Source organism: Triturus cristatus, chromosome 1_2, assembly GCF_964204655.1.
Source record: "Triturus cristatus chromosome 1_2, aTriCri1.1, whole genome shotgun sequence".
Lineage (NCBI taxonomy): Eukaryota > Metazoa > Chordata > Amphibia > Caudata > Salamandridae > Triturus > Triturus cristatus.
The window spans coordinates 1,193,199,292-1,193,223,561 of NC_140580.1; the positions used below are offsets into that span (position 1 = coordinate 1,193,199,292).

The 24,270-nt window shown below is 44.5% G+C and overlaps 1 protein-coding gene across 4 annotated transcripts in view; it reads right to left on the reverse strand.

The window, feature by feature from the left end:
- The window catches only part of PIP5KL1 (phosphatidylinositol-4-phosphate 5-kinase like 1), a 621,182-nt gene that overhangs the window by 429,719 nt on the left and 167,193 nt on the right, over positions 1-24,270 (reverse strand). The window contains exon 1 of one of the 4 annotated variants that reach the window (XM_085614156.1): positions 9,091-9,429. The exons of the other annotated variants lie outside the window; for them this stretch is intronic. The gene's annotated coding sequence lies outside the window, so the exon portion shown is untranslated. Of the gene's footprint in view, positions 1-9,090; positions 9,430-24,270 lie in introns of those variants that run through there. 4 annotated transcript variants of the gene reach the window in all.

Sequence of the window (24,270 nt, forward strand, 5' to 3'; positions counted from 1 at the left end):
AACGAACCCATTCACACCCGACGCCCCAGATGGGGCCACGGGAGGTGCTAGCATTACCTTTACACCACCTAGAATAAATAAACTTGTCTTTCAAGAGTCAGCACATTCACGTACACCTAAATTCGTAAGTGAACGTACGCTTAAGGAACTCCTTGTAAATTGTAGATATGACCCGGTAGTTGGTAAAGAGGACGAAATGGTCCTGGCATCATTACGTATCAGGCGAGCCGCAGAGTATTTAGCAAGGTTACCAGGAATGACTACGCATCTAGATAACATATATCATTTTGTTCAAACAGGACGAGATCCAGGATGTATTAACAGAGCTATGGAATTCCAGAAAGTAGAAATACAGGGGGAACTGTTACGTTTCCTCATAAACTGTGTGATTAGAAATCAAGACCGCCCGGGGGTAGACCCGAATGCAATGCTTATTCTTACAAGATGGAGTCAGAATATATCAGAAGGGAGACACGATAAGCAAAATTGTATAATAGCCATGTGCCGAAAAATCCGTAAAGAAATAGAGCGTATTCATGAAGAAAGATTGGGAACAGACGAGTTTGAGCAAGATGAAGTATCCGAATCAGGGAATTCCGCAAGACAGTCAGAGACCATAGCCTATGTAGGCAGAGGAGGATCCTGTGATAATGCTAGATGTTTTTCTGATCCCATACACTCAGTATGCCCAAATAATAGCAGAACGTATCCGACGCCTATAATAAATCTGAAGTCTCCTGAACATTCGTTTCAAGCCGCAGATAAAATACTACGAGAACGAAGGGGTTACCACCTCCTCGATTCCATGGATGAGCAAGAATTAGCCAGATCAGCCGTTCACTGGATTGACAGTCCTGAAAAATACGGTGATGAGACCGTAGCACACACGTTTTTTAATCTCAGTATAGATGAACAACGTTTAGCTGGAATCTATATGATTCAGCAACTCCTCATATTATATAAGAGCCAACATGCTGACCCTGGTCCTTTGCCTGATATATTAACGGAACTACTCACGAACAGATGGAGAGGTTCTAGTAACAAGCTAATTAAAGAGATATTAGTGTCACGTAAGCAGTACGTCCTTTTTGTAAGTCCGGATTCTCTCTCGCCGCCCCGCAGAGAAAGAGCGCCGTACTATATGGATAGACAAAATCCCCTACGAGAAGTGCACCCAATAAAAGGCGAAGACAATGAGTTTCACCGTGTATTTGTTTACACACCCATATCGAAAATGGAATTATTAGAAATGAAAAAAGTAGTACCTAGTCATGACAAAGACCCAGCGGGTTTCCACCGAGAAATTAAAGACATGTTACTGATGGGAGAGTATACCTTTCCTGATATTATGACGATATTAAAGGTGCTTTTGCCTGCTGGCATTTATGAAAAACTGAAAGAAAAAGAGTGGGAAGTGGGTGACCAAAAGATAGACTGGACAGCATTAGCAGAGGAAGAAAGGGGCCGAACTGCAGGTTCAGGGCTCGGGGATAAAGTTAAACTGTTACCAGGTTTACTAGTACAGGTACTGCCACGTTTATTAACTACAAAAAAGGAAGATTGGGGTGCAATCACAGCCTGCAAACAAAAACAAGATGAAGACACAAGCGATTATTATGCTCGATTTGAAAAATGTTTTGGTATAAATAGTGGTATAAAAGCAAGTAGTGACTCATATCCACATTTATTTGTGACAAAATTAGTGGAAAATGCATTGCCTCCAGTAAAGAATAGAATATTGAAATTCGAGAGTACCTGGCAAAGTAACACTCCGTCGCAAATGCTACAAATGTTACAGTATCATCACAATAGAATTAGGGATGAACAAGAACACGAGCATAGACGCATGAAGGATACAAAAATGAAAATGCTAGTTTCTCAGACAGTACCAGCAGATGGTCACAAAAAGGGTGTGACACATTCTGGTGATTCTGCAGTTCCTGTAAAGGGAACCTGCAATTACTGTAAACAACTGGGCCATTATGTACACGATTGTCCAGTCCTGAAACGTAATATAGCTACAGGTATTGCAAAGGAGAGACCACGATTAGTTAGACAAGATCAGAATGAACAAGGAGCTATGCAGCATGGACAGTCCATGCCAGTTCAACAACAGTCCATGCCAGCCTCACAGCAACCCATACAGTTTGTGCCAGCTGCACCACCGTTGCCTGCTACTGCCACACAAACCACAACACGACAAATGTATCAGACTGCACAGTATGAATACCCTGAGTATCAGCGTTACGCATGAACCAGCCTAGAGAGGGAAGTCGACTTACCGCTTATCGAGATTCCTGTAGATCAAGAAGGACCTTATGTACATAGTGAATTATTAGGTCAAGATAGAAAATTCTTACTCGATACAGGGGCAAGTCGAACAACCATAAAACGTAGTGAAGTTCCAGGGGCACCCCTCTCAGGCTCTCAAAATGTTTCCCTTGGTTTTTCAGGAAAACCTATTGTTAATGAAGTATCACAGCCTCTACCACTTACGATAGGACCTTTGACACGAACTACAGATTTATTGCTTACTAAATCATGCCCAGAAAATCTGTTAGGAATTAAAACTCTGAAAGCACTAGGAGCCATAATATGTTGTTCTCCGGAAGGAGTAAGGTTGTTTTTACGTGATTTTAAAGGTCACTATGTGTCTAGAGACATGGATCCCCGACTACAGACTTTACCAGTACATCTATGGGCACAAGGCCCTACGGATGTTGGCTGCATGAACATTACACCCTATCGAGTCACACTGAAAGCAGGAGTGGTACTACCACGAATGCGACAATACAAGTTACCGCATGATGCTGTAGTGGCTTTGCTGAAAATCATTGATGAGCTGATTGCCCAGGGAGTAGTTGTAGAAACAGACTCCAATGTATGTAATTCACCGATAATTCCGATTCTTAAACGAACTGATCCTACTGCCCCACCAGTGTACCGATTGGTTATTGATTTGCGTGAACTAAACAAGTGCATTGTACCACAATTCCCTGTGGTCCCTGATATATCATCATTGTTGACAGCAATTGATTCCGAAGCGACATTCTTTACTGTAATCGATCTCAAGAATGCCTTTTTCAGCGTCCCAATAGATCCGGAAAGCCAATACTTGTTCGGATTCAGTTTAAATGGGCGCAGCTTTAAATTCTCACGCGCTCCCCAAGGATTCACAGAAAGCCCCAGCATCTACAGCCAAGCACTGAAACGAGAACTTGACAGTATCCACATGCCAGTCAATACTGCACTGCTTCAATATGTCGATGATCTGCTGATCACAGCGAGAAGCGAGCCAGAATGTGAAAAAGCTTCTCTGACAGTTTTACATTTCCTAGCCGACAAGGGGCACAAGGTGTCTCCTTCTAAGCTGCAATTCTGTGTCCAGCGAGTTATTTATCTTGGTCACTCGCTGTCCAAGGAGGGAAGGCAGCTTACACCAGATCGCATCCAGTTAATTGCTAACATGTCAATACCCCAGACACAAAAGGAGGTGCGGGCTTTCATAGGCCTCACTTCATATTGTAGGCAGTGGATCCCTCAGTACGCATTTCTAGCAAAACCACTCATTCAGTTAACCACACAGGAGGCAGCCACATCGACTGTTCTCCCTTGGACTCAGGAACATACACAAGCTTTTGAAAGCCTAAAGGAAGCTTTATGTCAAGCACCTGTTTTAGCAACACCATGTTATAGCAAACATTTTACACTCTTTGTTACAGAACGCGAAGGTACTGCCTTGTCAGTACTCACTCAGGATCAAGCAGGATCACGCAAGCCATGTGCTTATTTTTCCAGTACATTAGATCCCGTAGCTCAGGCTTTGCCTGCATGCCTGAAATCAGTGGCAGCGACAGCTTTAGCAATCAGACAAAGCGATGCCATAGTATTAGGACACCCATTGACAGTACAAGTACCACATGCAGTAGAGGTTCTTGTGAACCGAACACAAACACAACACTTGACCATAGCAAGACTTACCGGTTATGAACTGACATTGTTTCAACCACACATAGAGATCCGACGGTGTAATACATTGAATCCTGCTACACTATTACCTGTAATTGGAACAGACCCACTAGCTCATGATTGTGTTGAAATCATTGAAATAAAGACGAAACCTAGACAAGACTTGACAGACGTTCCATTGTTAGATCCAGACCTGACGTTGTATGTAGACGGATCATGCATGAGAGCAAGTACAGGAGACTTAGTGGCCGCGTATGCAGTCACAACAGACACTGAAGTTATTGAGACAAATTGTATAGATACTTTGTCAGCCCAAGCAGCAGAACTTATTGCTCTAACACAAGCCTGTATTCAAGCCACAAATAAGAAAGTTAATGTATACACTGACTCACGTTATGCATTCGGAGTTGTACACGACTTCGGCGTGCTATGGCGAGAGAGAGGTTATTTAACCTCCCATGGTGCCCACATTCAGCACGGACTCCTCATTCATGCTTTGTTAGACGCAATACATCTACCCACTGCTATATCGATTATGAAATGTAAAGCACACACGAAGGTTACTGATACCATTTCTCAAGGCAATGATTTAGCTGACAGAACAGCTAAACAGACTGCTCAGAATCGCACATTAGACATGACAAAGCCAATAGTTCAGACACCAACACAGTGTATGACAATTAAGGATCCCGCACTTGACGTAATTGACATACAGATACATGCTACAGCAGAAGAAATAAAGAAGTGGACTGAACTAGGAGGGATCCAGACAGATCATGGATGGATGACGAAGGAGAAATCTGTATGGTTTCTCCCTGATTCCATGGTTCAAGCCATTATAGCTACAGTTCACAGTCCAGCACATTTAGGAGAGAAGGCTATGCTAGACAGCATTCAGCACATTTGGTTCAACAAACATTTACGAGCAGCAGCTAAACAAAAAGTTCGTACCTGTATGATATGTTGTCAGTTTAATCCAGGAAAGAGTGTTCCCGTAGAGCAGGGTGGATTTCAGCCTCCTGACCATCCTTTTGAAGTCCTCCAGATGGATTATATTCAGATGGAACGTTGTCGAGGATTCAAATATGTTCTCGTAGTTGTCTGCGCTCTCTCCCGTTGGACAGAGGCGTATCCCGTATCAGATTACACTGCCCCGACTACTGCCAAGCAGCTAGTTCGAGAATTCTTCCCACGGTACGGTTTACCACGTGTTGTATATTCAGATAACGGCCAGCCTTTCTCATCCGAATTAATGAAACATGTCTCGCTTTTGTTGGGATATCAGTGGAAATTCCACTGTGTCCGACACCCCGAGGCAGCAGGTCTCGTGGAACGACATAATCAACTTTTAAAAATCAGACTGTCTAAAATATGTCAGGAAAAAGGTGTGGACTGGATAGTAGCTTTACCAGTTGCGCTATTTTACATGAGGATGGTAGCACACTCTCGAACAGGGCTATCACCTTATGAGGTGATCTTTGGTAGACCACCGAATATGTGGGGGACGCCTATACCCCGTAAAATAACTGATGTTGACTGTAATATGCTGACAGATTACCTGGCTTCCTTGATGTCTGCACTACAATCTTGTCGTTCACAGGTAATCGCAGCTTTTCCCGACAACACCGAGGTGAAACCTCATGATGTAATTCCCGGCGATTATGTTCTCGTCAGGAATTTTGATCGGAAAACCCAACTGGAGCCAAGGTGGAGGCTTCCTGAGTTGGTCCTGCTGACAACCAGAACAGCTGTGAAGCTCGAAGGGAGAAAAGGCTGGGTGCATTCCAGCCATATAAAGAAATTTCATGGACTTCCTCCTGACACAAACAGTACTCCTCGTGTGTCTTCCCCCATTGACTCAAAGCTACCTTTGGCTGAAGCCAGTAGCACCGAACTCTATAAACAGAAACTCAGGTCCAGATCCAAACTGTCGGACGATTTGATTGTTTAAGTCCTCTCCAAGGTGAAGCGGTTGAATCTGTCCCGACATGTATCCCTTAGGTCTGAATGACGTAGAGTCCAGAATCATAATCAAACGACATGCTTATTGTAAATTACTGCGTAGCCACTGTATTGTGACTTTATTAATTTTGTTTTCCTTGAGTTTTTTAATAGTTACTGCAAGCATATTGTTACATATGTATTATCCTGTTTCTAAACGTGCTTTCAATATAACTGATGAACATTCTTTTAGTGAATTACCCCCACATGAGTTGTCCTATAGACTTGCGCTGCGCAACAACACCTTCATTAGTATGTTACATCATTCCCATCAGACTAGTAATGCCACCAATTGTTGGGTGTGTGGCCGACTCCCTCCCTATCAGAATAACAAAGGAGTTCTGCCTTTCTTTCCACATCCGTTCACACACAATGGCTCCTGTGGAGCATGGTTTAGTTTATTAAATTCCATAGACCCAGACACAGCAGTTTATCAACAACATTGGATATGGGGAAATCTGAATCTAGTTTTATTCAAAGTCTGTCACCCTAATAAGGAGGGTCACCCCAGTAGAACAGGAACTGATTTAGAAAATGAAGTGTATAAATTAGGTAATTTTACGCCTAATCTTATGATTTTGAATGTCAAAACCGAAGTTGAACTAATTCTGCCCACTATGTCAGTATTTCCAGTTAAGGGTGAATTATGTGTAAGAAAAGTTGGTTCCATACACATGGGCCATAGCCAATGCGTTACTACAGTAGAATATAGTGATCAAGGTAAATCTTCATTTAGAGCTTCTCGCCATTCTTACTTTATATGTGGTCAGACTGCATATATGCGTCTGCCTCTAGATTGGGATGGTACCTGTTACATAGCATTCCTTTTGCCACCTGTTTTTCTAGCTCCCCCTGATTATTATCGAAATATTCATTTAGTACACAATAGAGAGCGAAGAGATCTCCCAGTTGTCGATTATACTGAGACGGCATGGGACAAGTATGTAGATTTCAATAAAGGTATCTTTCCCTATATAGGTACAATATCAAATAGTAAACTGATACGCAGACTAACCAAGACTCTTGAAGCTGTAGTAAACGAGACTATAGCCGCCCTAGGCAATCTGACAGAAGAACAATCAGTGATGAGAATTGTTGTTCTCCAGAATCGTCTTGTCCTTGACGTCATCCTGGCCGATAGGGGCGGAGCTTGCAGGGTCATCGGATCCAGCTGCTGCATATTTATACCAGAAAATTCGCCATCTGTATATAAAGCTATAACACGCCTTCATAAGATTGTGAGCCAGATACACGAGAATCCAGGCATTTGGACTTGGTCCAGTTGGTTTTGGAATACGGTATCAGCCTGGGGATGGAGGGTTCTATCCTTCCTAGGTATTGGCCTTCTTATGCTCTTCAGTTGTTGTTTATGCCTGCAATGTGGACCAGCGATTTGTGGTCTGTGTGCCACATCATGCATTCCATATCACAGTTCTCGTTCAAAATGCCGGAAGAAGAAGGAAGAAGAAATGATGCTCCATGAACAAATCGATGGAATGATGAAAATTGATATCTCTTGAAGGGCAAGTAGGGGACAAGGAGGGAATGTGGAAATGTGGATTTTCCTGATCAGTTATGTCCCCTATCTTGGACCCCAACGGTTCTATGTGCATGCCACAAGTACATGTATGCTCCCTCCAGTTCCAGTTTTGATGACGCAAACACATGTGCATCCACTGTCAACATGTCCTCTGTCAGATCCGCCATCAATGGGCTGGATATTCGATTCCTAAGTATGAAAGGCCACCGACTTTATATGGCTAAGTTACTCCATTCTTACAGTTCAGGCAAGTAGGCCCGATTCTGTCTTCAAAGCCTTTCATTGCTCTCTGTATCTGACAGCTTCAGCTTGAGCTCGCATCTGTATCCATGAACTTTGTCCTACTCCCTGTGCAGCTAACGGTGCCTGCCTCGGCCAGTTTTCGCCTGCCTGCCAAGAAGCTGTATTTCACCTTCGAATTATCTATTTTGCTCCTCAGCCGATGCATTCCTGTCTAGTAGTTTAAGTAAACATTCTTCCAGCTACCAAGCAAAGGACTCAGCCTTTCCGTCCTCCTGCAAGTGATTCATAGCCCTGCTGCCATGGAGAATTTTCTGCCTCTCGCATCTCATATAGACACTTAGGCGTTTGTGCACGCACACAGTCAGTATAGACTAGATTCTGTCCGAGAGTCCTTCCTTGTGGATAACATAGTTCTTTAAACATAGGATGTTAGATATGATTTGGGATTAGGTTGACTTGACCCCCCAGACTTCTCGTCTCCACATGTAGAGCTAAATGTCAAGTCCCTTCACCCCCTAGTTGCACGTCACTCACACGTCATGCTGCTGCGCGCGCATCTATGCCAAGTATTATCTTATAGATCCACCTATGTCTGATAATCCTAACCAATCATGTTTCTTTTATTCCTTATTACGCCTAGTTTCGATTACGTACCCGTTATGTCACTTTTCTTATCAAATGTTACGCCTTCTACATTCGTTTCATTGTAATGTACTTATTATAAAAATGCATGTCTGTCAATAAAGTATTGTACTTCACTTCCTGAACCCTCGTGGTGACGGAACCTGAAGGCCGCGACTCGAGTCGGCCATTTTGAGTGGAATAAAGCCCATTTAGAAAACCTCTTATACCACGGATTCTGCCTCTTGTTATTTTGAGCTATTTTACTTTATTTTAAGATTCTGTATGAAATTCAGTCCGGTAAAGAAGATTTTATTTACCACATACCAGGTTACCAGGTTTACTAGTACAGCCACTTCGAGAAGAGCGGCATATTGACAACTGATCTGATACTTACTCTTGAACTTACTTAATACGGAAAAAACCCCAATAATGAACAGTGTACAATGAACAATCATTCATACCACAATATGCAAGACATTTCTGAAAACATTAAACATTAAACATTTAACAATGACCGACAATGATGACAGTCTGCCTAACTAATCACCACGCTGAATTCTTGACAATAACTGCATACTTCGGAATACTTGATATACTGCCAAACAGTACATATACACTGCTAAACAGTGCAGACCGGATTTGTGTACCCAAATCCGTCTTGACCGGCACAACCTATGTGCGCGTCAACACGCCTCCCCGGCGATGGTACTCACCGAGTAGCTCCTTGAAACGGAAGGCCTCAGAGAATGGACAGGACTCGATGACTGCGGACAGCGGACCCTCTGGACATCGGGATTTCGAAATATCTGGTGGGCCTCTGTATACCTCGGATCTTGCTCTCTCAGCTAGGCTCTGGTTGGGATACTTCGCACTTCTCACCGCCTCGTCTGGGTTGATCGCAGCCTCAGTCGCCCCCGCTTGACCGGAGGGAGCTTACAGGAAATCCTGTTGGTACGCGTTTATGGTCCGTCCAGCTGTGGCAGGAGACCGGGCCTGCAACGCACCGCCGGCGCGTGAGATGAGAAAGTGTCCCTGTTCGGGCGCCATTATGTACACGATTGTCCAGTCCTGAAACGTAATATAGCTACAGGTATTGCAAAGGAGAGACCACGATTAGTTAGACAAGATCAGAATGAACAAGGAGCTATGCAGCATGGACAGTCCATGCCAGTTCAACAACAGTCCATGCCAGCCTCACAGCAACCCATACAGTTTGTGCCAGCTGCACCACCGTTGCCTGCTACTGCCACACAAACCACAACACGACAAATGTATCAGACTGCACAGTATGAATACCCTGAGTATCAGCGTTACGCATGAACCAGCCTAGAGAGGGAAGTCGACTTACCGCTTATCGAGATTCCTGTAGATCAAGAAGGACCTTATGTACATAGTGAATTATTAGGTCAAGATAGAAAATTCTTACTCGATACAGGGGCAAGTCGAACAACCATAAAACGTAGTGAAGTTCCAGGGGCACCCCTCTCAGGCTCTCAAAATGTTTCCCTTGGTTTTTCAGGAAAACCTATTGTTAATGAAGTATCACAGCCTCTACCACTTACGATAGGACCTTTGACACGAACTACAGATTTATTGCTTACTAAATCATGCCCAGAAAATCTGTTAGGAATTAAAACTCTGAAAGCACTAGGAGCCATAATATGTTGTTCTCCGGAAGGAGTAAGGTTGTTTTTACGTGATTTTAAAGGTCACTATGTGTCTAGAGACATGGATCCCCGACTACAGACTTTACCAGTACATCTATGGGCACAAGGCCCTACGGATGTTGGCTGCATGAACATTACACCCTATCGAGTCACACTGAAAGCAGGAGTGGTACTACCACGAATGCGACAATACAAGTTACCGCATGATGCTGTAGTGGCTTTGCTGAAAATCATTGATGAGCTGATTGCCCAGGGAGTAGTTGTAGAAACAGACTCCAATGTATGTAATTCACCGATAATTCCGATTCTTAAACGAACTGATCCTACTGCCCCACCAGTGTACCGATTGGTTATTGATTTGCGTGAACTAAACAAGTGCATTGTACCACAATTCCCTGTGGTCCCTGATATATCATCATTGTTGACAGCAATTGATTCCGAAGCGACATTCTTTACTGTAATCGATCTCAAGAATGCCTTTTTCAGCGTCCCAATAGATCCGGAAAGCCAATACTTGTTCGGATTCAGTTTAAATGGGCGCAGCTTTAAATTCTCACGCGCTCCCCAAGGATTCACAGAAAGCCCCAGCATCTACAGCCAAGCACTGAAACGAGAACTTGACAGTATCCACATGCCAGTCAATACTGCACTGCTTCAATATGTCGATGATCTGCTGATCACAGCGAGAAGCGAGCCAGAATGTGAAAAAGCTTCTCTGACAGTTTTACATTTCCTAGCCGACAAGGGGCACAAGGTGTCTCCTTCTAAGCTGCAATTCTGTGTCCAGCGAGTTATTTATCTTGGTCACTCGCTGTCCAAGGAGGGAAGGCAGCTTACACCAGATCGCATCCAGTTAATTGCTAACATGTCAATACCCCAGACACAAAAGGAGGTGCGGGCTTTCATAGGCCTCACTTCATATTGTAGGCAGTGGATCCCTCAGTACGCATTTCTAGCAAAACCACTCATTCAGTTAACCACACAGGAGGCAGCCACATCGACTGTTCTCCCTTGGACTCAGGAACATACACAAGCTTTTGAAAGCCTAAAGGAAGCTTTATGTCAAGCACCTGTTTTAGCAACACCATGTTATAGCAAACATTTTACACTCTTTGTTACAGAACGCGAAGGTACTGCCTTGTCAGTACTCACTCAGGATCAAGCAGGATCACGCAAGCCATGTGCTTATTTTTCCAGTACATTAGATCTGACAGAAGAACAATCAGTGATGAGAATTGTTGTTCTCCAGAATCGTCTTGTCCTTGACGTCATCCTGGCCGATAGGGGCGGAGCTTGCAGGGTCATCGGATCCAGCTGCTGCATATTTATACCAGAAAATTCGCCATCTGTATATAAAGCTATAACACGCCTTCATAAGATTGTGAGCCAGATACACGAGAATCCAGGCATTTGGACTTGGTCCAGTTGGTTTTGGAATACGGTATCAGCCTGGGGATGGAGGGTTCTATCCTTCCTAGGTATTGGCCTTCTTATGCTCTTCAGTTGTTGTTTATGCCTGCAATGTGGACCAGCGATTTGTGGTCTGTGTGCCACATCATGCATTCCATATCACAGTTCTCGTTCAAAATGCCGGAAGAAGAAGGAAGAAGAAATGATGCTCCATGAACAAATCGATGGAATGATGAAAATTGATATCTCTTGAAGGGCAAGTAGGGGACAAGGAGGGAATGTGGAAATGTGGATTTTCCTGATCAGTTATGTCCCCTATCTTGGACCCCAACGGTTCTATGTGCATGCCACAAGTACATGTATGCTCCCTCCAGTTCCAGTTTTGATGACGCAAACACATGTGCATCCACTGTCAACATGTCCTCTGTCAGATCCGCCATCAATGGGCTGGATATTCGATTCCTAAGTATGAAAGGCCACCGACTTTATATGGCTAAGTTACTCCATTCTTACAGTTCAGGCAAGTAGGCCCGATTCTGTCTTCAAAGCCTTTCATTGCTCTCTGTATCTGACAGCTTCAGCTTGAGCTCGCATCTGTATCCATGAACTTTGTCCTACTCCCTGTGCAGCTAACGGTGCCTGCCTCGGCCAGTTTTCGCCTGCCTGCCAAGAAGCTGTATTTCACCTTCGAATTATCTATTTTGCTCCTCAGCCGATGCATTCCTGTCTAGTAGTTTAAGTAAACATTCTTCCAGCTACCAAGCAAAGGACTCAGCCTTTCCGTCCTCCTGCAAGTGATTCATAGCCCTGCTGCCATGGAGAATTTTCTGCCTCTCGCATCTCATATAGACACTTAGGCGTTTGTGCACGCACACAGTCAGTATAGACTAGATTCTGTCCGAGAGTCCTTCCTTGTGGATAACATAGTTCTTTAAACATAGGATGTTAGATATGATTTGGGATTAGGTTGACTTGACCCCCCAGACTTCTCGTCTCCACATGTAGAGCTAAATGTCAAGTCCCTTCACCCCCTAGTTGCACGTCACTCACACGTCATGCTGCTGCGCGCGCATCTATGCCAAGTATTATCTTATAGATCCACCTATGTCTGATAATCCTAACCAATCATGTTTCTTTTATTCCTTATTACGCCTAGTTTCGATTACGTACCCGTTATGTCACTTTTCTTATCAAATGTTACGCCTTCTACATTCGTTTCATTGTAATGTACTTATTATAAAAATGCATGTCTGTCAATAAAGTATTGTACTTCACTTCCTGAACCCTCGTGGTGACGGAACCTGAAGGCCGCGACTCGAGTCGGCCATTTTGAGTGGAATAAAGCCCATTTAGAAAACCTCTTATACCACGGATTCTGCCTCTTGTTATTTTGAGCTATTTTACTTTATTTTAAGATTCTGTATGAAATTCAGTCCGGTAAAGAAGATTTTATTTACCACAGCACCACTAAAAGCATGTCTCAATGCGGCCGCAAGACTCATTACAGGATCTAGAAAATACGACCATATCTCCTCACCTGAAAGCATTAAACTGGTTACCTTATGAAGACAGAATTCAACTAAAACTGGCATGTACTACCCACAAACCGCTCCACTACAAAACACCAAGGTACCTAGCTAAGAAAATGGAGCTTTCAGGAGGAAGCAGACCATCTAGGAGTGCCAGAGAGCTGTTGCTGAAACCACCCATCTTTCGGAAGAATAAAACGTATGACAGAGCCTTCTCCGGAGCAGCCCCCAGAATCTGGAACTCACTCCCTCCAAACATTAGAAAAATTCCAAACACAGCAACATTCAAGAAGGAAGCGAAGCTCTTCCTAATCAGCAAATTCCTTCCTTAGGTTAGACTGTTCATCATCAGCATAGTGATTAAGCATCGTGATTAATACCAAAATATCGATCGTGAACTGTGTATGATGTAGAACCCGCGGAAAGCACATCAGAACAACTTGTATAGAAATACTGTTACACCTTGTTCCTTAAGAAGTTCCTAGAATTTGGTTTTATTTTTGCCGAAACTGCTAGGAGAATTATGTACCGGATTTTTATATAGATTAATGCTGCTATACCCACTATGGTCCAAATGTACCTCATTGTACATTGTATATAGTATATAATTGTATAATTGTTTTGCCGAATCTGCTAGAATTATGTACCGGATTATTATATATGTTAATGCTGCTATACCTGCTATATTCCAAATGTACCTCAGTTTACATTGTATATTGTATTTAACTGTATATAGCTGAAGCGCTCCGATACCCAAGGGTCACGTTCGCGCTATATAAAACTCTAAAAATAAAATAAATAAATGAAATAAAATCTAAATTTGGATTCCTTTTAATATCTCAAAAACTACTGAACGGATTTACATCAATTAATTTTAAAAAGTGCATTCTGAAGCAACAGCTACCATTCTGTCAAGTTTGGAGTAATTGTGTTCAGCAGTTCAGGCTGAAGTTGTGTCTTATATCCCTACGGGATGTTGCATGGGGAGAACACTTTTTGGTACTCCCCCCCCCCCCCCCCCCGCATTTTATAGGCCTCTGCTTGATGGATCACCCCAAAACATTTAAGACAGCAGCTGAAGTGAGCATCATACTAATTTTGAAACTTTTGCGAGGATTCGTCATACTGCGCCAAAGTTATTGGAAAATATATATATGTAACGCTGTCATGTGATCAAGGCAGAGAGCTGTCGAAACGCGTCATGGCGAAGCTATTCTCTAAGCAATAAATAAAAAATAGCACTTACTTCGGGTCCACTCTCGTTTTGTCTCCCGTGGATGAGAGCGTTGAAGAGCGATATATATATATTATCTACTGGCGGTCGCCAGTAGATAGTTATAGTTAGGACCGAGTTTCCATAGAAAATCTGAAAATTCTATTTTGAATAACTTTGGCGCCGGTTGACGAATCCTCGCGAAATTTTCAAAACTAATGGGGCGCTCTGCTCAGCTCCTACTCTGAAAGTCTCGGGGTGATTCCTCAAGCGGGGGCTGAGAAAAAAGGGGGGTCCCAAAACGCGTTTTCCCCATGCATTTTCCCATAGGACCTTTAGTCGAAGGTACAGCCCGAACGGCTGAACAGAATTACTTGAAATTTGGCAAAGAGGTAGTCCTCAGGTCAGGCATGTGCCTTTTGCATATATGGTGTCAATCTGTTCAGTAGCTCCTGAGAAAATTGCAGTTAAAAGTACATAAATATCTATAAGTGCGCACGGTGCGCGCACCATAACGTGAGCGAGTGTAATTCTGATTGGTGGTTACATGTCAGTCAACATTCGAATCGGTCGAAATCAGGAAGTGTCGGCCGTCATTTTGTGCGACAGTGAAAAAGAAAGGTGGAGAACGTGAAAAGGGGGCAGGGTAGAGAGCTCCTGACCCCCTAGCCTTTGTCAGGGGGTCCCTGAAGGACCCCGAAGGGTGAAAAAAACATTTTATTTTTTTTTCAAAAAAATCGCGGGGTGCGCGCACAGTGAAAAACCTTAAAAAAAACATTTTAAACGAGCCATTCCATATTACAGGATACAGTCAATCTGTAACTATATACATAGGTAGCTTATTGTAAAATAAATATATAAAAAATATAATAAAACATACATAAACTTAGCATTTAAAAAACCTTACAAATTCACTTTAAAAAACCATCGTTTTCACACACGTTATAGTTAGGAATTAGCATTTAAAAAACCTTGCAAATTCACTTAAAAAACCATAGGTTTCACACATGTTATAGTTAGCTGGACATTTCCCTCGTAAAAAACCATTGAAAATCCCCCATTATAGTTAGTTCAGATAACTATAACTCGCGCGACCGCCACTCTATCACAAGGAGTGGATTGCGGGCGCGCGAGTTATACTTATCTGAACTAACTATAACGGGGGAATTTCAATGGTTTTTTACGAGTGAAATGTCCAGCTAACTACAACATGTGTGAAACCTATGGGTTTTTAAGTGAATTTGCAAGGTTTTTTAAATGCTAATTCCTAACTATAACGTGTGTGAAACCTATGGTTTTTCAAGTGAATATATATATATATATATATATATATATATATATATATATATATATATATATAGAGAGGATGTAGCCTTACGCTAGAGCGGTCGACCTTGAAGCTATGGAACTGGGTTTGAGTCTCAGCAACGACCCTCAACATCCTGCGATTCTGGACAAATTGCTTAATCTCCACGTTCCAACAAAAATGAATGTGGCCATCTGTAACGAAACTGGTGCTCATGTAAAGCGTTCTGATACCTGATATCATATATATATATATGAGAAAAACAATGTGGTTCTTACTGGCGCGCACAGCAGCAGGTGCAGGCGTAAGGCAAACCAATGGACTGAGTCCATTCAACAACAAAAGTAAGTTGCTCTCCTGAGTCCTTTCAATAAGTGTTTTATTGTTCAAACAGAGCCAGTCTGTCTCACAGATGCGTTTCGGCCTCACAGGGCCTGCTCACATGACTTTGGACTCCATTCAATAAGTCCTTTATTGTTCAGAGTGCAACGTACTTCTGTTGTTATTCACTGAAAAAAACCATAGGTTTCAGGGATGTTATAGTTACAAATTAGCATTTAAAAAACCTTTGAAATTCACCGAAAAAACAGGGATGTTATAGTTAGTTGCACATTTCACTCATACAAAACCATAGAAATTCGGACGTTATAGTTAGTAGAGCTAACTATAACCCACGCCCCCGTAATGCACTTCTGATGACGTCACATATTACATCACTCATGACATGGTCAGTGACATCACTGATGTCATCAGTGATGTCATTTGAGATGTCATCACTGATGACATCATCCAGTGAATGTGTGTTTTTGTAAACTTTAAATATATAATATAATATAATATATATACGTTAATGCCAAGGTGTATTGAAGAATGAGTTGGTGTATAAGTGTCTGGGTGGAGGATTTAATAGGTGTGTGACTGACTGTATAAGTTAGTGATTAAATGTCTCTTACTGAATGCATGGGTTAATGACTATACTGTGTGAATGTCTGTGTCAGTCTCAGTTGTTGTATAAGCTGCTGCGTGGGTTGATGATTAGGTACATGGCTGTCTATATGGCTTACTTATTGGTAGCATAAGTATTAGTATGGGTGGCTCAGTGTTTGTGTGTATAGGTGGGTGAGCGGTGTGTAACTTTCTGCCAACATGTGTGAGTGGCTAATATACTAGGTGTATGGGTTCAATAGTGCATGTGGAAATAGCTGTTTCGGTGAGTGTGTGTGTGTGTGTGTGTGTGTGTGTGTGTGTGTGTGTGTGTGTGTGTGTGTGTGTGTGTGTGTGTATCACTGTGTTGGAGAGTTAATTTATATCTCACTGGTATATGTGTGAGTAACTACATATGTGAAAGGCAGTATATGTATTGTATAAGAGAGTCGGTATATGTTACTATTTGTATGAATAGGTTAGATACTGACTGTATAACTGTATAGATGAGTAAACGGCAGTGTTAGATTCTTTACATGACTAGCTACGTGTGTCAATAACTCTGGATGAGTGATGGTGTAGGAGTGTTTGTATAGGTGTATGAGTACATATAACAGTGCTATATTGATGAGTGACTGCATGTATGAGTTACTGTATGGGTGAATGAATGAATGTGTGTGTGTGTGTGTGTATAACTAGGAAGTAGTCAGTGGGTATATAGTAACTGCTGTTGATTTGTCTATGGTTTAGAAAATGTCAGTCAGTATTTTAGAGTGGGTGTATCAAAGGTTATATTAGGGTGTGAAGAGGTGCATCAAATTATCACGTGGATGATGTCATCAGTGATGTCATCAGTGATGTCATCTGTGATGACATCAGTGATATCACTGACCATGTCATGAGTGATGTAATATGTGACATCAGCAGTGCATTGTGGGGGCGCGAGTTATAGTTAGCTCTACTAACTAGAACGTCCAAATTTCTATGGTTTTGTACAAGTGAAATGTTAAACTAATTATAACGTCCCTGAAACCTATGTTTTTTTAGTGAATTTCAAAGGTTTTTTAAATGCTAATTTCTAATTATAATGTTCATTAAACCTATGTTTTTTTCAGTGATTTTAAATTATCATTCAATTTTCAACCTGCTGAAAACAGGCACTATCCCCAGTTTTCCAGCAATAGCTTCCGCAAAAAGAAATTGCCACAAATGAGAGCAACAACTAACGCAAATATGCAGAGTAGGCGTTCCTGTACAAAAATAACATGAACACTACTTCCCGATATTTTCAACGAGCAGCCAAATCTGCAGTGCGATCCAAAAACAGGCGATAAGCTGCGTTAGCAGTAGGAATGTACCATCTGCCTTTTACTGGTGTAAAGTAGGACGACTACCTACAGTGTAAAAGGGAGCCCAGCCCAGAATCACATCTGAAGACCATCACATGTCATAGAGCTACTGATCATGCACCTCCGACACACAAGAAGGCCACAAAACCCAATGCCCCCACCCTCAGGACCTCCCCCCCCCCCAGACCACCCCCCCTACTACCACCAAGACAGAGCACAACAGGACAGTGGACCTTCCAAAAACGGCATGGCCCCTCAGCCACACAATAGCTGAATGTTGCGAGATGTGGCAACCAAACATATGTGAAGAACGCAAGTCACCCACCAATAATAATGCCCTCAATACCAAGTGTAGTGGTGATGTGCTGGACAGACCTCACTATGCAGAGCACAAACCTCTCCATGTGTACATATACTGCTGGTGCTTGTAGTGTTGTGGACAGTGGATGCAACCATGTTACCTCAGGCAGTGGGGAAAATCTTGGTCATGTACCTGTATCGTCGTCCCCTGTAAGCAGTAGCGCAGTGGGCTGGTCCAACATACACCACTCCAGCGTAGAAGTGTGAATAAATAGGCTGGGGCTCTGGGCGTGGTTCACTTGTGTGAAAACCAACGCATCTGCTAGAGCAGCGGCCCTCACCCGGTCACGTAGCTGCCGCCATATCCGCCGACCTCCTCGACACAGGCCCCCTGCGAACACAGCGGCACAGCACCGCAGACTTATGTCCGTACAGACTACTGCCTTCGAACTACACTGCGGACAGCAGTGCTCACAATTCAGATAGAGTGGAGATTGCAGATGAGTAAGCAAGACACATTGCTCCCAGTGCGACCCGCCCGGACCACGCATCATCGCAGGCTGCATACACACTGAGTGCCAGAGGTAACACTAACTCAATGCACCACATGTCAATGCCACGTGGCCTTATTAAGGCAGAATTCATTAGACAAAAGTCATTGCTACCAGTGTGGCCCGCCCGGACCACGCACCATTGCAGGGTGCGCACACGCTGAGTGCTTCAGGTGCCACTAACTCAGTGCACCACTTATCATCGCTGGCTGCACACACGCTGAATTGCCAATAACTGTGCAGCTTTACTGAACACCACGTGGCTGTGGGCCATTGCTGACCGCTGCCTCTGGCCTGCATTGCGGTCAGCATGGCTCACAATTAAAATTGAGTGCTTATTCATTAATTACAGAGTCCAGTAGGCAACTAACTACAACGTCTTCGAAACCTAAATAATATCCTTTTAGTATCCTTGCTTCAAGAACTTTTTTTATATCAATTATAGCTTTACTACAATCACAAAATTCATCTCCAAAGGAACACTAAATGGCAGTCTACACTGCGGTCAGCAGCGCTCACAGTTCGAATTCAGTCTTGATTCATGAATTTCAGAGTCCAGTAGGCAACTAACTATAACGTCCCCAAAACCTACACATTTTGACAATGTATTCCATACATATTTCATGTTTTGGTACCTACACTGCAGTCAGCAAGGCTCACAATTCCGATGGAGTCGCGATTGCAGATGACGCAGTCCAGTAGGCAAGAGACATTCCTCCCAGTGCGGCCCGCCCACACCACGCATCATCGCTGGCTGCGCACACGCTGAGCACCACACCGACCACTAACTCTATACAGCTCAAGTCAACGCCATGTGACTGTGGGCCCTTCCTGACCACTGCCTCCGGTCTACACTGCAGTCAGCAGGGCTCACAATTCAAGGTTAGTACCGATGCAAATTGTGTAAGAGACTATAATCGGTTAAGAAAACCAAATGCTCCCAATCTGTGCAGCTAAAGTCAACGTTAAGGGTGGGCGTAGTGGGGCTACGTGAAGCAGCGCGTAGTGTGCCCAAATCTATGCACACTACGCGCTCCGCGTAGCCCCACTATGCACCACCCGCCTGCCCTCCTTTTAAAACATACCCTGAATTTATAATAAATAAAAGTAAAGACACTTACCTGAAGCGCGGCGTCTCTGGGGCTCCTTCTTCCTGGTTTCCAACTTCTTGCGAGAAAGGCGCGGACGCCCGCGCATTTCTTGCGAGAAATGCGCATGTGCGGGCGTCCGCGCATGCGCATTTGTCAGACCCTAGGTGGGACCCGTGCTCACTATGCCACTGGAGTCAAGCTATCCTGGCTGATGACGGCTGATAGCCAGAAACCGCTCCTAGGATGCTTGATTCCGGTCCAGGAAAGACATGGCTTGGCAGTTGGGGCTGGACTGTTCCCATGAGGCACAGGGTCAAGACTGATTTGCATATTGCCATGTCTAAACTGGGGTGGCGTAGTGGGCAAAAGAACGATGGATTTAACCCAGATCTCTAGATTCTAGGTTTGGGAAATTAGCAAAAGAGCAGTTGGATCATTGGTGCTGCCAGTGCTCGGTTGAGAGGACCCTCATGCTGAAGTGATGAATTCTGAAATGCATCTTGATTTCAGATTCAGGTTTGAATCGCCATTAATTTAGGGAAAATATTTAAAGAGGAGCTGGATAATCTAGAAAATAAACCCCCAGACGTCTAACATTGGGAACATCCAGGTTCAAAAATGTTTCTTCCAATATTCCGATGACCAAGTGAATTTTAAGAAACACAATGCTTATAGAAAATACATGCCTCTTTTGTAATCTTTGTCTTATCTGTGATACAGAACTATATTTAGAAACACCAGTTAAGTTCCATGTTTTTTTACTATTTTGAATTTTAATAAATGCACATATATTGCTCCGGGGGAGTGAGTAATAGTAACACGCCCAATTTGTAAATTAATCAACTATTTATGAACCAAACCCCTTTGGCCACTTGAAATGACACATGGCTCATTCAAGTGTACTATATGATTTTATTAAATGTATCTGTTTGGAGTGTTTTCAGAACATTCTGTTTTCTCACATAAGATATGTAAAAGTTATATCTTTGAACTCATGGCACAATTAGGCTCTGCTAAAAATGACAACACAAAGTATTGCTCTTTCCCTAAATTGGCACGTAGAGTACTGGAATATTTCACATGTCCCTTTTCAATGCATTAGTCATTTTAGCTGATTTATTCCAAAATTGTGCTTTAAATGCACTTTTGATTTAATCTTTTTTTTAAAAATTTTCTCAGGGCAGGGGGAGATCCTATCTAAACCTTACTTGAGAAAGGATCCATTCCTGATTGAGTATTACATCTAGCTTTCAGCAGTGCCAATTGAGTATGTGGATGGAGCCAATAGAATAAGTGGGTGGAGCCAGTGGAAGAAGTGGGTGGAGTCGTGAGAAGTGGGTGTGGCCTCCACCAAAAATTTGAGCACCTGGACTTCAAATTTTACAAATTAAGCACTGCTTTTGTCCCTAGTACCGCCATAGTCTTCCCACCCCGGGTTTTCAATTTGAAATTGGGGACAGTTACCAGGTTCTCTGATGTAGACCGCAGAGTACGTTTGGTGTTGTATGGGCTGATTTTGGATCTTAGATATTCTGGTCCAGTTTCGCTTATGGCTTTGTAAGTAATGGTCAAGATTTTAAAGAGAATCCTTTTGTGAACCGGTAGCCAGTGAAGCGCTTTGAGTGCAGCTGCTGAGGAAGAGTCCCTGGGGAGCTTGAGTACCAATCTCACCGCAGAATTCTAGACCACCTGCAATCTTTTCACGACCGTCTTTATTTTTCCTGCATAAAGACTGTTGCATTAGTCCAAACGAGATAAAATTAGGGCCACTGCAACAGTCTTCCTGGCAGGCGGTGGGAGTAGGTCAAAAACATTTTGAAGGGTCTTTATGGTTTGGAAACACATGCCTGCGATGGCAAGTGCTTGCTTATGGAAGGATAATGTGGGGTCAAATTTTATTACTACATTTTTTACTGTATCAACTGTTGTGGGTGGGGCATCAGAGTCTGAGGGCCACCTCTGGTTAGGTCTAAATACATTGGACTTATCAAACAGAATAATTTCTGTTTTGGAGCTATTACATTTAAGATGATTTAGTTTCATCCAATTAATCAATCAATCAGTCCATTTGTAAAGCGCACTACTTACCCGTGAGGGTCTCAAGGCGCTGGGTGAGAGGAATGCTGCTACTGCTCGAAAAGCCAGGTCTTGAGGAGTTTTCTGAAGGTCCGCAGGTCTTGGGTCTGCCTTAGGTGGGTGGGGAGGGTGTTCCAGGTCTTGGCGGCGAGGTGGGAGAACGATCTGCCGCCGGAGGTCACTCTTCGGATGTGGGGGACTGTGGCGAGGTCAGCGGAGCAGAGCTGGCGGGTGGGGGTGTGGAAGCTGAATAGTCTGTTGAGGTACGCTGGTCCGGTGTTGTGGGATGCTTTGTGTGCGTGGGTGAGGAGTTTGAAGGTTATCCTCTTGTTGATGGGGAGCCAGTGCAGGTCTTTCAGGTGGGGTTTGATGTGGCTGCGGTGGGGGATGTCGAGGATCAGGCGTGTAGAGGCGTTCTGGATGCGTTGCAGCCATTTCAGGAGTTTGGCTGAGGCTCCGGCGTAGAGGGCTTTTCCTTAGTCCAATCTGCTGCTGACGAGGGCCTGGGTGACCGTTCTTCTCGTTTTGGTGGGGATCCACTTGTAGATCCTGCGGAGCGTGTTGAAGTAGGAGGAGGTTACGGCGTGGACCTACTTAGTATGGAGAGGGTGGAGTCGAGGATGAGCCCTAGGTTGCGTGCGTGGTCGGTGGGTGTTGGGGCTGTTCCCAGTGCGGTCGGCCACCAGGAGTCATCCCAGGCCGAAGGGGTGGATCCGAGGATGAGGACCTCCATCTTGTCAGAGTTCAGCTTCAGTCGGCTGTTCCACATCCATTCAACGACGGCCTTCATTCCTTCGTGGAGGTTGGTTTTGGCGGTGTGGGGGTCTTTGGTGAGGGAGAGGATAAGCTGGGTGTCATCAGCATAGGAGATGATGTTGAGGTTGTGCAGTCAGGCGACGTGGGTGAGTGGTGCCATGTAGATGTTGAACAGCGTTGGGCTGAGGGATGAGCCCTGGGGTGCACCGCAGGTGATCTCGGTGGCTTCGGAGCAGAAGGGGAGAAGGCGGACACTGTTCTGCCGGAGAGGAAGGAGGTGGTCCAGTCCAGGGCTTTCTCTTGGATCCCGGCGTCGTGGAGGCGTGTGTGGTGGCAGACCGCATCGAAGGCGGCTGAGAGGTCCAGGAGGATGAGGGCCGTGGTTTCATCGTTGTCTAGCAGGATCCTGATGTCATCGGTGGCAGCGATGAGGTCGGTTTCGGTGCTGTGGTTGCTGCTTAACCAGGACTGGGACGGGTCCAAGATGCTGTTCTCTTCGAGATAGAAGGTCAGTTGTTTTTTGATGGTCTTCGATGACCTTCACCGGGAACGGGAGCAGGGAGATGGTCCGGAAGTTCTTGAGGTCCTTGGGGTCCGCCTTGGGTTTCTTGAGTAAGGCGTTGATCTCGGCTTGCTTCCAGCTCTCCGGGAAGGTTGCTGTCTCGAAGGAGATGTTGATGACTTTCCGGAGATGGGGTGCGATGGCTGTGCGACTTTGTTGAAGATGTGGTGCGGGCATGGGCCTGACGTAGATCCGGAGTGGATGGTGTTCATGATCTTGGTGTCTTCATCGGTGATGTTGGTCCAGGAGAGCAGGCGGTTGGTGGTCGTGGGGGTGGAGGTCTCGGTGGTTGTCGGGGCGTTCCTGGCGTTGAAGCGGTCGTGGATGTCTGCGATCGTGCGGTGGAAAAAGGTAGCCAGCGAGTCACACAGGTCTTGCTAAGGTGGAACATCATCGGTGTTGGAGCTGGGGTTGGAGAGTTCCTTTACGATGTTGAAGAGCTCTTTGCTGTTGTGTGCGTTGTCTAGGCGGTCTTTGAAGGAGGCCCTTTTGGCGGATCTGATGAGGTGATGGTGTCTGCGGGTGGCGTTCTTGTGGACTGCGTAGCTGCCCGGTGTTCTTTCACGGAGGTAGTTCTTTTCCAGTTTCTGGCAGGTTTGCTTGGAGGCCTGGAGGTCTTCCGTGAACCAGCTGGCTTTCTTGCTGGTGTGACTGTTGGAGGTTTTCTAGAACAGGCAAGGATGTTGGCGCAGTCGCCGATCCACTGATTGAGGTTGCGGGCGGCGGTTTCGGGGGTCAGTGGGCTCGGCGGGTGGCCTCTGGGCGAGGGTGGTGGTAAGCTGGTCTTCAGTGACTTTGCTCCAGTTGCGACGAAGCATCTGTTGGGTGTGGTGGTGCGTGGTCGGCTTCTTGAAGGTGAAGTGAATGCAGCGATGGTCGGTCCAGTGGAGTTCGGTGGTGTGGTTGAAGGAGACGTGGGGGCTTGCGGAAAAGATGGGGTCAAGCGTGTGGCCGGCAGAGTGGGTGGGTGTTGTGACGAGTTGTCTGAGTCCAAGGTTGGCGAGGTTGTTGATCAGGGTGGTGAGGTTGGTGTCGTTGTTGTTCTCGAGGTGATAGTTCAGGTCACCGAGGAGGATGTAGTCCGTGGAGGCGAGGGTGTGTATGCTGACGAAGTCAGCGATGGAGTCGCTGAACTGTAGTCGGGGTCCGGGGGGGGGGG